Raw genomic sequence first — 15351 nt, 5'->3', positions numbered from 1 at the left:
TTCTCTGGTGGAATTTTTAGGGTCACTTATATATACTATCATATCATGTGCAAAAAGTGATATTTTGACTTCTTCCTTTCCAATTTGTATCCCCTTGATCTCCTATTGTTGTCTAATTGCTCTGGCTAGGACTTCAAGTACAATGTTGAATAGGTGGGGAGAGAGTGGACAGCCTTGTCTAGTCCCTGATTTTAGTGGGATTGCTTCCTTTTGTTTTAGGATAAAATGTTCTGTATATATCTGTCAGATCCATTTGTTTCATAACTTCTGTTAGTTTCACTGTGTTCCTATTATTTTCTATTTCCATGATCTGTCCATTGGTGAAAGTGGTGTGTTGAATTCTCCCACTATTATTGTGTGAGGTGCAATGTGTGCTTTGAGCTTTACTAAAGTGTCTTTAATGAATGAGGCTGCCCTTGTACTTTGAGCATAGATATTCAGAATTGATAGTTCCTCTTGGAGGACACAACTCTTAGTCAAGTATCACTAATGTATGATAAAATTCCTTACAATTCTATTGTTAGCAATACATAATTTTTTGTGACTTCAATGGATCCTTCTAGAAGGTGCATGGTAATCACAGAAGAGAAATATAAACATTTGTGATGTTTCTTCTTAAAAATATATATTTTAATTGAAGTCAAATTGTATAATTTCCCTCTTTTCTCCCTCCAGACCCCTCTCAGCCATCCTCTTTCAAAGCCCTTCCAAGTTCCTCCTACCCCTTCTTTCCATACCCCTTCTTTCTTTGATTATTGATGTTAGATTCATGTATTTGCACAATTTTATATAAATACAATATGTAAAACTTTAACATTTGTGAGTTTATGATTTCTGTATTAGGGCTTATCCCTGGGATAATCTAAATCTTATTCTCCCCGATGTCATTAGTTGCCTGCAGTTCTTTGTCTATGGGTTGGACCCCTAAAATTTTCTCCCTTTCACATTAATATGTTCATTGCTATTGCCATTTTTCTTGTCTTATTTATATGGTCATCACTAGGGTTCACTCAAGAGGACAGAAATCATTCCTGGTACTAGAAACTGGGCTAACCTCCCCTGGCTAGTAAAGTCATGAACATTAGAAAAGTATCTACTACCTCCACTTTGCTACACTAGCATTAATTATTCTCTGCATTTTAAATCTTGTTTTTATACCCACAGGTGAGTTTAGCTACCACTCCTCATCAAAGAAGCCTCTCTCTACAGCAAATGGAGAGAAAACCACAACTGGACAAAATGTAGAAGTCACTAGATCATGAAAATGTATGCCTCAATAAATGTATCTGCATTGTGACTACTGAAACTAAGGCTTGGTGAACACTATGAAAGAGAGGGATTATAATAGCCAGAATACCAGGAAGTCTGCAGTGAAAACAGTTTCTCTAAGGAATAGCTGCATTAACAGAATGAGAAATAGAAAATTGGCATTGCACAAACCTGTCAGATAGTATTATAGGCAAATGTTAAAGATTAACTAAACTAACAACTAGATAATAACAATAACATGTACACTAAAATTTGAAATGTACATTATTTCTGGTATTTTAAAATAAATGGACAAACTGAATTCCATCTCTAGGAACCATTGGATAACATGAAAATGACTAGCATTTATTCCTTTAATTTATTGAGGTCATGAATGAAGAAATAGTTGGGTATTAGCCTGGATTTAAGGGGAGTAAAGAGATATGATTAATAGAAATTGTAATTAAGATTATTAGACGATATAGTAATACCTGTACAACTTTTGTATAATAATACCAGGATAATTCTAAAATTAGAAGTGAAAAAAACAACAGATATGTGTTCTACTACACATTTATTGCCACTTTTATATATTTTTAATTGGACATGTTTTATTTACATTTGGAATGTTATCCCCTTTCCCAGTTTCCCTAGCTCCCAGAAACACCCTATCACATTCTCCCTCCCCCTGCTTCTATGAGGGTGTTCCTCTAGCCACCCACCCACTCCCACCTCCTCGCCCTCCATTCTCCTATACTGGGACATCTATTGAGCCTTCATAAGATCAAGGACCTCTCCTCCAATTAATGCATGACAAGACTATCCTCTGCTACATATGTAGCTGGAGTCATGTGTACTCCTTGGTTGATGGCTTAGGTCCTGTGAGCTCTGGGGGGGTTGGTTGGTTGATATTGTTGTTCTTCCTATGAGGTTGCAAACCCCTGCAACTCCTTCAGCTCTTTCTCTAACTCCTCTATTTGGGCCTACACTCAGTCCAATGGTTGGCTGTGAGCATCCACTTCTGTATTTGTAAGTCTCTGGCAGGGTCTCTCAGGAGTCAGCCATATCAGGCTTCTTTCAGCATGAACTTCTTAGCATCCACAATAGTATCTGCCTTTGGTAACTGTATATGGGATAAATCCAGAGGTAAGACAGTCTCTGGCTGGCCTTTCCTTTAGTCTCTGTTCAATACTTTATCTCCATATTTGCTCCTGTGAGTATTTTTGCTCTCCTTCGAAGAAGAACCAAAGCACCCACAGTTTGACCTTCCTTCTTAGTGATGTGTGAATTGTATCCTGGTTATTTAGAACTGTTGGGCTAATATCTACTTATCAGTGAGTGTATACCATGTGTGTACTTTTGCAATTGTGTTACCTCAGTCCGGATGATATTTTCTAGTTCTACCCATTTGCCTAAGAATTTCATGAATTCATCATTTTTAATAGCTTAGTAGTACTCCATTATGTAAATGTACCACATTTTCTGTATCCATTCCTCTGTTGAGGGACATCTGTGTTCTTTTCAGCTCCTGGCTATTATAAAAACCACTCCTGTGAACATAGTGGAGCATGTGTCCTAATTAAATGTTGGAGCATCTTCTGGGTATATTCCAGGAGTGGTATAACTGTATCCTTAGGTAGTACTATGTCCAAATTTCTGAGAAAACACCAAACTGATTTCCAGAGTGGTTGTACAAGCTTTGAATCCCACCAACAATGGAGTAGTATTCCTCTTTCTCCACATCCTCTCCAGGATCTGCTGTCAACTGAATTTTTGATCTTAGCCATTCTGACTGGTTTGAGGTGGAATCTCAGTGTTGCTTTGATTTGTATTTCACTGATGATTAAGGATGTTGTGCATTTCTTTGGGTGCTTCTCAGCCATTAGATATTCCTCAGTTGAGAATTCTTTGTTTAGCTCTGTACTCCATTTTTAAAGGGGTTATTTGGTTCTCTGGAGTTTAGCCTATTGAGTTCTTTATATATATTGGATATTAGCCCTCTATCAGATGTAGGATTGGTAAAGATATTTCCCAATCTATTGATTGCATTTTTGTCCTATTAAGAGTGACCTTTGCCTTACAGAAGCTTTGCAATTTTATGAGGTCTCATTTGTCAATTCTTGATCTTAGCACATAAGCCATTGGTGTTCGATTCAGGAAATTTTCCTCTGTGCCCATGTGTTCGAGGCTCCACATGTTCTCTTCTGTTAGTTTCAGTGTACCTGGTCTTATGTGAAGGTCCTTGAACTGCTTGGACTTAGTTTTGTACAACGAGATAAGAATGAATGGATTTGTATTCTTCTACATGCTAACTGCCAGTTGAACCAGCACCATTTGTTTAAAATGCTGTCTTTTCCCACTGGATGGTTTCAGCTACTTTGTCAAAGATCAAGTGACTATAGATGTATGGGTTCATTTCTGGGTCTTCAATTCTATTCCATTTATCTTCCTGCCTGTCTCTGGATCAATACCATGCAGTTTTTATCACGATTGCTCTGTAATACAGCTTGAGTTCAGAGATGGTGATTTCCCTCAGAAGTTCTTTTATTGTGGAGAATAGTTTTCGCTATCCTGGATTTTTTTGTTATTCCAAATGAATTTTCAGATTGCTCTTTCTAAATCTATGAAGAATTGAGTTGGAATTTTGATGGGGATTGCATTGAATCTGTAGACTGCTTTTGACAAGATGACCATTTTTACTACATGAATCCTTCCAATCAATGGGCATGAGAGATCTTTCCATCTTCTGAGATCTTTCATTTCTTTCTTTAGGGATTTGATGTTCTTGTCATACAGATCTTTCACTTGCTTGGTTAGAGTCACACCAAGGTATTTTATATTATTAGTGACTATCATGAAGGGTGTCCTTTTCCTAATTTCTTTCTCAGTTATCTGCAAATAGTGATATTTTGACTCCTTCCTTTCCAATTTGTATACTTTGAACTCCTTTTTGTTGTCTTATTGCCCTAGCTACAACTTCCAGTACTATGTTGACTACATAAGGAGAGAGTGGTCAGTCTTGTCTAGTTCTAGTCCCTGATTTTAGTGGAATTGCTTCAAGTTTCTCTCTATTCAGTTTGATGTTGGCTGCTGGTTTGCTGTGTATTGCTTTTATTACATTTAGGTATAGGCATTGAATTCCTGCTCTTTCCAAGACTTTTAACATGAAAGGATGCAGTATTATGTTAAATGCTTTTTCAGCGTCTAATGAAATGATCATGTTCTTTTTTTCTTGAGTTTATGTAGTGGATTATGTTGATAGATTTCCATATATTGAACCATCCCTGAATCCCCTACTTTATGAAGCCTACTTTATCTTGGTGAATGATGGTTTTGATGTGCTTTTGGATTTGGTTGGCAAGAATTTTATTGAATATTCTTGCATCAGTGTTCATATAGGAGATTGGTCTGAAGTTCTCTTCCTTCTTTTGTCTGTGTGTGGTTTAGGTATAAGCATGATTGTGGCTTCATAGAACTAATAGAGTAGTGCCCCTTGTGTTTCTATTCTGTGGGATAGTTTGAAGAGCATTCTTTAGGTGTTATGGGACTGTTTAGATGTTTTACCTGATCCTGTTTTAACTTTGGCACCTTGTAAGTATCTGGAAAGTTGTCTACTTCACCTAAATTTTCCCATTTAGTTGAGTATAAACTTTTGTAGTAGGATCTGATGATTTTTTGGATTTCCTCACTTTCCCTTGTTATGCCTCCCTTTTCATTTCTGATTTTATTAATTTGGATACTGACTCTGTGTCCTCTGGTTAGTCTGGCTAACAGTATATCTATTTTGCTAATCTTCTGAAAGAACTGGCTCATGTTTTTGTTGATTCTTTGTATAGTTCTTTTTGTTTCTATTTGATTGATTTTAACCCTGAGTTTGATTATTTCCTGCTATCTACTCCTTTTGGGTGTATTTTCTTCTTTTTGTTCTAGAGCTTTCAGGTGTGTGGTCAAGCTGCTAGTGTAAGCTCTCTCCAGTTTCTTTTTTGAGGCACTTAGAGATGAGTTTTCCTGTTATCACTGCTTTCATTTTGACCCATAAGTTTTGGTATGATGCGTCTTCATTTTCATTAAATTCTAAAAAGTCTTTAAGTTCTTTCTTTATTTCTTCTTTGACCAAGTTGTCATTGAGTAAAGCATTGTTCAGTTTCCATGTGTATGTGTGTTTTCCGTTGTTTTTGTTGGAATTTAAGACCAGCCTTATTCCGTGGTGTTCTGATAGGGTGCATAGGATTATTTCAATCTTCTTGTATTTGTTGAGGCCTGTCTTGTGGCCAATTATATGGTTAATTTTGGAGAAAGTACCATGAGGTGATGTGAAGAAAGTATATTCTTTTGCTTTAGGATGAAATGTTCTATAAATATCTGTTAGATCCATTTGGTTCATAACTTCTGTAAGTTTCACTGTGTCTCTGTTAAGTTGCTATTTCTATTACCTGTCCATTGCTGAGAGTGGGGTGTTAAAGTCTCCCATGATTATTCTGTAGGATGTGATGTGTGCTTTGAGCTTTAGTAAAGTTTCTTTCATGAATGTGGATACCCTTTCATTTGGAGAATAGATGTTCAGAATTGAGAGTTCATCTTGGTAGATTTTTCCTTTGAACAGAATGAAGTATCCTTCCTTATGCTTTTTGATAACTCTTGGTTGAATGTCAATTTTATCTGATATTAGAATGGCTCCTTCTGCTTGTTTCTTGGGACCATTTGCTTGGAAAATTGCTTTCCAGCCCTTTACTCTGAGGTAGTTTTTGTCTTTGACACTAAGGTGTGTTTTCTGTATGTAGCAAAATGCTGGGTCCTATTTACATATCCATTCTGTTAGTCTATTTCTTTTTATTGGGGAATTGAATCCATTGATATTAAGAAGTATTAAGTAATAGTGATTGTTGATTCCTGTTATTTTTTGTTGTTGTTATTTTTATGTTTGTGTGGCTATCTTGTTTTGTGTTTGTTGAAAGAAGATTACTTTCTTGCTTTTTCTAGACTGTAGTTTCTCTCCTTGTGTTGGAGTTTTCCATTTATTATCATTTGTAGGGCTGTATTTGTGGAAAGATAATGTGTGAATTTGGTTTTGTCATGGAATACTTTGGTTTCTCCATCTATGGTAATTGAGAGTTTTGTTGGGTATAGTAGCCTGGGCTGGCATTTGTGTTCTCTTAGGGTCTGTATGACATCTGCCCAGGATCTTTTGGCTTTCATAGTCTCTGTTGAAAAGTCTGATGTAATTCTGATAGATCTGCCTTTATATGATACTTGACCTTTTCCCCTTACTGCTTTTAATAGTCTTTGTTTAATGCATTTGGTGTTTTGATTATTATGTGATAGGAGGTCTTTCTTTTCTGCTCCAGTCTATTTGGAGTTCTGTAGGCTTCTTGTATTTTCATGGGCATCTGTTGCTTTAGGTTAGGGAAGTTTTCTTCTATAATTTTGTTGAAGATATTTACTGGCCCTTTAAGTTGGTAATCTTCACTCTCTGTATCTATTATCCTTAGGTTCGGTCTTCTCATTGTGTCCTGGATTTGCTGGATGTTTTGGGTTAGGAGCTTTTTACATTTTGCATTTTCTTTGACTGCTGTGTCAATGTTTTCTAAGGTGTTTTCTGCCTCTGGAATTCTCTCTTCTATTTCTTGTATTCTGTTGGTGATGCTTGCATCTATGACTCGTGATCTCTTTCCTAGGTTTTCTATCTCCTAGGTTGTTTCCCTTTGTGATTTCTTTATTGTTTCTATTTAAAGTTTTAGATCTTGGATGGTTTTGTTCATTTCCTTAGCGTGTTTGATTGTGTTTTCATGTAATTCTTTAAGGGAAATTTTTGTTTCCTCTTTAAGGGCTTCTAGCTGTTTACCTGTGTCCTCCTGTATTTCTTTTAGGGAGTTATTTATGTCCTTCTTAAAGTCCTCTATCATTGGCATGATAAGTGACTTTAGATTCTCATCTTGCTTTTCTGGTGTGATTGTGTATCCAGGACTTGCTGTGTAGAATTTGGTTCTGATGATGCCAAGTAACCTTGATTTCTGTTGCTTATTTTCTTATGCTTGCCTCCCTCCATCTGATTATCTCTAGTGCTCCCTGTCCTCGATATATCTGACTGGATTCTGTCCTTCCTGTAATCCTGGTTGAATCAAAACTCCTCAGAGTCCAGCTGTCTCTGCGATCCTGTAATTCCGGGATCCTGTGATTCTGAGTGTCAGATTTCCTGTGAGTCAAGCTTCCTCTGAAACTCTGAAATCCTGGTATTACTAAGCTCCTTAGATTCTGGGATCCTGGTGTGCTAGAGTGCCTGGGAGTAGATTCTTCTCTGGGGGTTGTAGGTCTGGCTGCTGAGTTTGCTCCCAAGTAAACCTGGGCATACTGGAAGGAACCCAAGCCACTGATTGAATGGAGCTTCTGCTTCCCTGGATCCTGCTGGTCCCAGTTACTTCTGGTGGTGTGGGAACAGATGTTATATTCTACTCACCCCTGATCCTAAGATCCTGGGAGTGCTTGAGCGCCTAGGAGTGGAGCTTCCTCTGGTGGCTGTGGGGCTGGCCTCAGAGTTCATGCCCAAGTCAAACTGGTGCAGCTATTGCGTCTTTTAAAAATATTAATTTTACACATATATAAATGCATGATTATATAAGTAATGCCTAATACGTTTATGTGGTATTAATTTTATGTATATGTTTTTAGAGAAAATGCTTAGCATTAGATAACCAAATATAGGGGTCTGTACTATCTGTAGATTTATAACCAAAGCATTAGGTACATGTGCACTACTTAATGCAATATGTGCTTGAAATAAGTTTTAAGTTTGGTATTAAGAATCATATGCTTCAAAGAAATTGTTGGTTATATTTTACAGGCAAGTTAATCAAGACTGAGTGATTATAAATCATTGATCCAGAGGTCACATCTAGTAAGGTCTTGCTGAATGTATGCATTACACTCTGACTGTAATTGTTTTTCTTGAGCTTCAACAATCATGATCTAACTACACTGATTCTAAGTGAATGAGTAACTTCAAAAAGGAAAAAGAAAACCACAGACTTTTTTGTATTTTCAGTTCCTGCTACATAAAATATTAAAATAGATGAAACCTCAAAACATTGTACATAAATAAGAACCAATAATTGAATATTGGATACTTCTTAACTTTGTATCAAGACAAAATGTCTTGTAAAATCTAGAACCTGAGTATAAATAGTTTGGGTAGTCCAATTTGTCATTAAGCAAAATAATAAAATTACAACAAAACTCATCTCACTAGATTAGATAGTGAGTTATTTATTCTGTGATCTTTCTTTCATTTGCATGAAAATTAGGGTTTCAGGCTGGTTAAACTTGGACTATCAATAGGCATTCAATTCAAACTACATGTAAGAAGGACATTGAAGGAAAACATGTTTGATAAGTATTACTGGAAATACTATTTTTTATGGTTAGAAGAATGGCAAACATTCTTAGAAAACCATCTCTTTTAAGGAAAAAAAAAAGTACCCTGAAAAGAATAAAGGACCAAACAAGTAGAAACATTCCTGCAGATAAAAACCAGAAATTTCATTGGGGGAAGGGAGATCCTGTACTGTTTTTGCAGTTTGGCAGCTGTCAACATCTCAAAATATCATCTCACCCAAACTGTTGAAAGAAAAGAACCCTTTGATTTCCCCCTTGAGATGCTGAGACTGAAAATGAAATCTTTGTAGTCTCAGATCTATCTCAGACAATATCTCCACTTTATTTTCTAGTTGGCAGAAACATGTAATTCCTAAGTACTTAATTAAATGAGTTTTATCATTTTAACTTGATTTCAAAAGGAAAAGGGGGGTAAAATAAATCTGACATGTTTTTCCCTTTATTACCAATCTTAAGAGACAAAACAGCATATTTCTTGCATCATTAATAATGTAAATTAGTTTTTGTTTGTTTCTCACATAAGGCTATAATTAGAAGTAAATATTTAATGCCCAGATCAGAAAATCAAATCTAACTCTCAGAAATCCTGTTCTCTAAATACAGGATGTTAATGTGAGAAAGGTTGTATATAAAGAAATTTTTATTTAACCTTTCTTCCTTTTACTTCACTACCAGTACATTATGTTATAATTATTTATTAAATAGCAGTGTTTTTATATTCATTCACCTTTAATCTTTAGGGATACAAGTGGCATTAAATATTATACATTTAATGTTATAAACTGTAATCAGATATTCATGTACACATTGCATCTATGTTTTCAATGTAATATTATCTGAATACCTAAATGTATTGAGTTTCTAATTGTTTAGTTTAAAGTATTGATTGATCTCTTGAATATGCAAAACTATTTGATTTATAAACAGGAATCCATAGGTATGATATTTTTATTTAAGCAGCTGGATAGAAAATGTCTATAGTAAGTAATTATTTATTCCTTATCATTATTGCTTGATTGAATTTTCCAGATTACTCCAAATTCACTCTTTGTTTCTTCTTTCTTCCTTCTGTCAACTACCATCTTGGGAATATAATGCAGGGTCTTCCACATGTTAGGCATATGATCGACTTCGGCCAGATTCCTGTTTACTTTTCACTAAGAATGGTATGCAAATATAGAATAGAAACTCTGAAGAGAATTTATCACTTTAAATTAGGATTAATATCCAACCTCTAGTAATTATTGAGGTTAAATACACAATTAGCTTTTAATTGTCTACCAAGCACAACTCTTTTCCAGTGTTTCAAAAATTGAAATGAAAAAGTTATGTTGTGCTGCAATCTGACAAATAAAGCCATGATAATAATATCTTTCCTTATTCTTGTAATGATGATCACCTTTATATCTTTGCTGTGAGAAATGTGGGAGTGCTATTACCTCTTCAGCATACTAATTTCAATGATGAAAGATGTATTGTTGAATTTGATTACCAGAAATTCCATACTTTATGTTTTTGACATATCTCACATACTGTCTGTAATAATTGTATATCAGTTTACCTATTCATCAGTAGTACACAAACTTTCCAGTTCATCTCAGATGTATTAATTCTTGTCATATGATAAAATCAATTTTATTAGATATGAACTAATCACACTGTGAAATACAGACACACAGGAACACCACTCCTTTTTTTAAATGGAGTAATTCTTTCATATCAGACAACACAAATGAACTTGGAAGCAATGAGCCAAAGAGAAATAAAGCAGGCACAGACAGTGAAATCCCATATGAGCCTATTTTTTATGTAGAATCTATACATTTAGAACTCATAAAAGAGGAAAGCATAATAATGGTTACTAGAGACTTGAAAAGAGGGCTGGATGTGAGACATCTGGATATGGAAAGATTTAAAAGATTCAGTTAGACAGAAGAACTAAGGTTTGGTTATCAGTTGCACATAATCATAACTATGCATCATGATGTATGATACATATGTGCAATTTTAATTGCCAAGTTAAGATTTGAAATGTATTAACCCCCAAACAGATAAGCATATAAAGAGATATACTTTTTGATTAGCTTGATTTTATTATTCCTTACTGTAAACACGTGTAAAACCACCAAATGGTACACTATAAGTTAATGGAATTATCTTTCTATTAAACTATAAAGAAAAAGAAAAAAAGAAAAGAAAACATTCATGTTTTTATACAGATTTAATATTCGTACTCAACCTGCAATAGGGAAGTAGGTTGAATAAGTTGTGGAGAAACAAACAATAGGAATGTCTGAGATCTGAGGTTTACTAAAACTTAGAGGAAACCTATCAAGGGAGAAACATAAACTTAGAAATAAAAGGAGAGCATAAGAAACACATATGAAACCAACAATAAAGCTGTTCTGACAGTTGACGGCCGACAGAGTCCAGTTCTATTAATGACACTTATTTTCTCTAGCATATATCTGCCCAAATTTCAAACAATGCTTATTCTTTCTACAGCACTCCTCAGAAGATATGGTAGTAGGTTGCTGGGGCAAGAATGCTTTTCCTTTCATAAAATTCCTTCATAGTTCTGTCTGTCCCTAGGGGAGGAATTTTATAGTTTAGACAACAATTTAGTGGTTAGTTTTAGGCAGAGATCAGATTCTATCCAGAGATAGGAATTCCTTTTTCAATGTCCAGTAAGTTGGATGCTAACTTCATGTACAAATTCTTTCAATTGCATCTTTGCACTGTCTAGATCTTGGGATGAGAAAAGTTGCTTTTACAGACATAATATTTGATATTATACTTTCTTCCAGACAAATATGAGTTTGTGTACATCTATTTGTGACACACACACGTACATGCATTGATCAAATAAGATGAACAGGGTTTATCAAATTTTGCATTAAAGGGTTAGTAATAAAATTAAAAAGACACCTAAACTATATTTCTCCTGTAATTTTTTTTATTTTTATGTGTATGAGTATTTTACCTGAATGTTTGCCTGTGCATGCATGATGCCCATGGAGGGCAGAAGGAGGCATCAGATTTCCTGGAACTGGAATTACAGATGTTTGTGAGCCACCATGTGAATGATGGAAACAAATCTCAGGTCTTTTGGAACAACAGTCAAATCTCTTAACCACTGGGCCATCTTGTCTCTTAGTCTATGTTTCACTTTCTGTATTGGTTTTCAAATGACAAATGTATTGAAAAATTGTACTTGTGTCATGTATCTGCAGAATTTGAAATAAATGTTAGTCTATGTATCAAAAGTGTATTGTATGAGAATTAGACAAATGTTTTCTACATTTAACCTAAGGAATCACATCAACTTCTTAAGATTTAAACTGGGTAAGTATCACTTGGAGGATAGTAGTGCAATTAGTGGATTGCGTTTGTTTAGAAAGAATATAAGAGGTTCACTGTAGAAACGTAAAATGACTTTACATTTGATTCCGTTGAGGAAATTGAGGTAGTTTTATGAAGGGATCATTTATTCCTATTAAATGGTGGCAAAGACCTGTTTGTGTCCCACTTCTGCTTCATCACCTTCCCTGCTGCCTTTGAACTTGTAAATCATTTATGTATTTCAGAAATATGTTGGCAAATAGCATGTAAATTCCACACCAAATTTTCAGCACTAGGAAACTACTAATAAGTAGCAGAGGTTCTCCTATATCACAACTATTTAAAATTAAGTAGCAGGAGTAATCAATTGAACACAAAATCAGAATTACTTTTGATTTCTCTAGAAATGGTAGGAAGACATTCTTCTGGATGAATAGCTTTACATTTCAACATTTCTATATACTTGTAAATATTAAGTACACTAAAAAATGAAAGTGTCTTGGAAACTGAATAACTATAAAAAGGTGACAAAAGAGAATTATTATCCCTCAAATCTTTTCTTTCCTTCATATTTCACTTAAATGGACCCTATTCCTTTCTGATGGATCACATTTTGTTAATCTGATAAAGGATTTTATATATGAATATGAATTTGTGATACTGGATAAGTTTACCTCTTAAGATGTTTTTGCCAGGGCACTTAAAGGATTCCTTTTGTTTACTAAGTAACAGTGAAAAATATTCCTATAAGAACTATAGGTTGCAGTCTAACAGGAAAAATACTTATATTTTATGCTAAGATAAGCCAATAGGATTTTTTTGATGTTCTTCTGTTTCCATTTGTGTGTGTGTGTGTGTGTTGTACATCTGTGATCATAGGCACATGTATGAGCATATATGTGTAGAATTGAGAATACTGTCAAGAACCATCCTATACATGTTTTCCACCTTATTCCTTAAGTCAGGGTCTCTCAGTCAAACCCAGATCTTACTGATATATCTAGTCTTGCTAGCTACTTTGTTGTGGAGATATTGTGTCCACCTTCCAAAATTAGAATAGAAGAGTTTCAAACCTCATTGGTGTTGCGTCCAACTCAACCAGCAAGGAAAACACAACCACCGGTTCTTCTTAAAGCAGTTTACTCAGGCAGCTTCTCTCTTCAAAATTCCCCGTGCCTCAGGGTACAAGCATATCCACTCAAGCCACAATCATGCCTCAACCAATCACCACAGGTCACATCACCTCACCAGGCAGGCTTGCTCAGCCAATCAGGGATTAAGGGTGAGCCATCCACCAAATATGGGCTTGTTTACTGCCTGGCATAGATTTCCATCAGGCTGGTCAGGGAGTCCGGAATGGCTTCCCACACATTGGCATTTTACATGGGTTTTGAGGAGACTTGATATAACCTGCAAGTTATCATCCCAGTCCTGAGTTTATCAACATAAGATGTAGAGCCCACCTATTCTGTTCACATATAAACTCAGCCTGAGGCATTTCAAAACACCTTTTTTAGACTTTTTATCTTATTTGATGCTCTTAGGAATCCTCTGGAAGAAAAACAGCCAGAATTATAGCTAGTAAGTGGGGGAATACAAAACAGAAACCCCAAATCTTTGACTCCTTGTAAAGTTCTCTCCACTATAACAGTGGTCTTAGCACACTTTTTTGTTCATTGTTTAAATAAAACGTTTTAAGTAACTCCACAATAAATAAGTGATAAGCATATATATTTGTTTGAAGATGGGGTTGAAGACTCAGAAACATGATTTGTCATTTCTATCTATTCCTTTCCACAGCTTTAAGAATCTTCCTCAAAACTTCATATCATCTATGACAACCACTACAGAGTACTCTGCTGCGGTATAACACACCATTTCTAAATATTGACCTAACTATTTAGTAATCAGTTGTGTGGTCTTATTTAACTTATTTAATTCATTAGTAATCACCTAACTGCAAAGTAACTTCATTGAGATTGTTTGTAGCTTTTAATAATTAAAGGTTAAAGAACTATTTTATGTAAAATATAGTATCATTGGCCAATGTGTTCAGATACTTAATCAAGAATATTAAGATTGATGTAATAAATAAATAAGTAAATTGCTGAATATTTGTAAAATTGATTACTTCATGTGTTGCCATTAAATTATCATACTACCAACATTTAAAATTCTAAATATTTTGTGTAATTTTATGTGTGAAGTAGAAAAAAAACTAAACCATGTTTTGGTGAGAAAACTCTTTAAAATGAGTAAAAAAATATTTACAAGGGAATAATTTGTCTAAATTCAGAAACTTTTAAAAGTTAATTTTGAAATGTAACCACCAAGAAACCAATTATGTTTTTAAAATAAGGAAATGAACCAGTTAGGGGGATTGCAACCCCATTGGAATAGGTTTCGACATAGTTTGGTATGACCACCCAGTTCTCCCAGTGTCTAGACCACCAACCAAGGAGTATATCTGGAGGGATCCATGGCTCCACATATATATATGTAGCAGAGGATGGCCTTACCAGACAGCATGGAAGGGGAGGTCCTTGGTCCTGGGGATGTTTGATACTCCAGCATAGGGGGATGCTGGAGCAGTAGACAAGAGAGTGTAGGCAGGTGGAGGAGCACCCTCATACAGACAAAGGGAAGGGGAAAGTGGACATGTGGGATAAAGTGGTGGTGGAGGAATAATTGGGAAGTGGGATATCATTTGAAATGTAAATGAATGGAATGATTAATAAAAAAGTGTTGGATCAGAACTAATATAGGTGTCCTTTTTGTCTTTGACTAAAGATACACAGATTTGCATGCATGAATAATGTCTTAGCCTTATGAAAAATTTTAAAGAGTTAAAGATAGATGCATTTAATACATATGCAAGGTAAATAGTAAAAGCTATCTTTTTATGTAATATATATTGTATGTGTTCTTTAAATATAAAGAGGTCAGTAAAATATTTGATATTTCTGCTTCTTATATTTCATACTATTTAAATGTGAGTATTCTGCCATTTGGATTTGCACTTGTATAAAATCAATATTATTATTCTATGTCTATCTGCTTATGGCAAAGCCAAACAATTACAGTTATCCATATGAACTGTAGGGTCTAAATTTTGATTGAAAGCTAAAATCTAATTTAATGTGTAAATGCCATGCATACATGGACCAAAAGCACAGATGAACACTTTTTTGTCTTTTCACATTATCAGAAATTCCAAGAGTTTATTCTTTTCAGTGACAGCAGTTTTTAATATACTCCATCTCTGCTGGTAGCCAAGGATGACCATCTCCACTGGTAGCCAAGAATGATTTGTTTTTTGCTTTTTTTTTTACTCCATTTTAAAAGAACTGATACTAATTCTCATACCATGCA

The sequence above is a fragment of the Mus caroli genome, chromosome X (genome assembly GCF_900094665.2).
Source record: "Mus caroli chromosome X, CAROLI_EIJ_v1.1, whole genome shotgun sequence".
Classification (NCBI taxonomy): Eukaryota; Metazoa; Chordata; class Mammalia; order Rodentia; family Muridae; genus Mus; species Mus caroli.
This window is presented reverse-complemented; position numbering follows the sequence as displayed.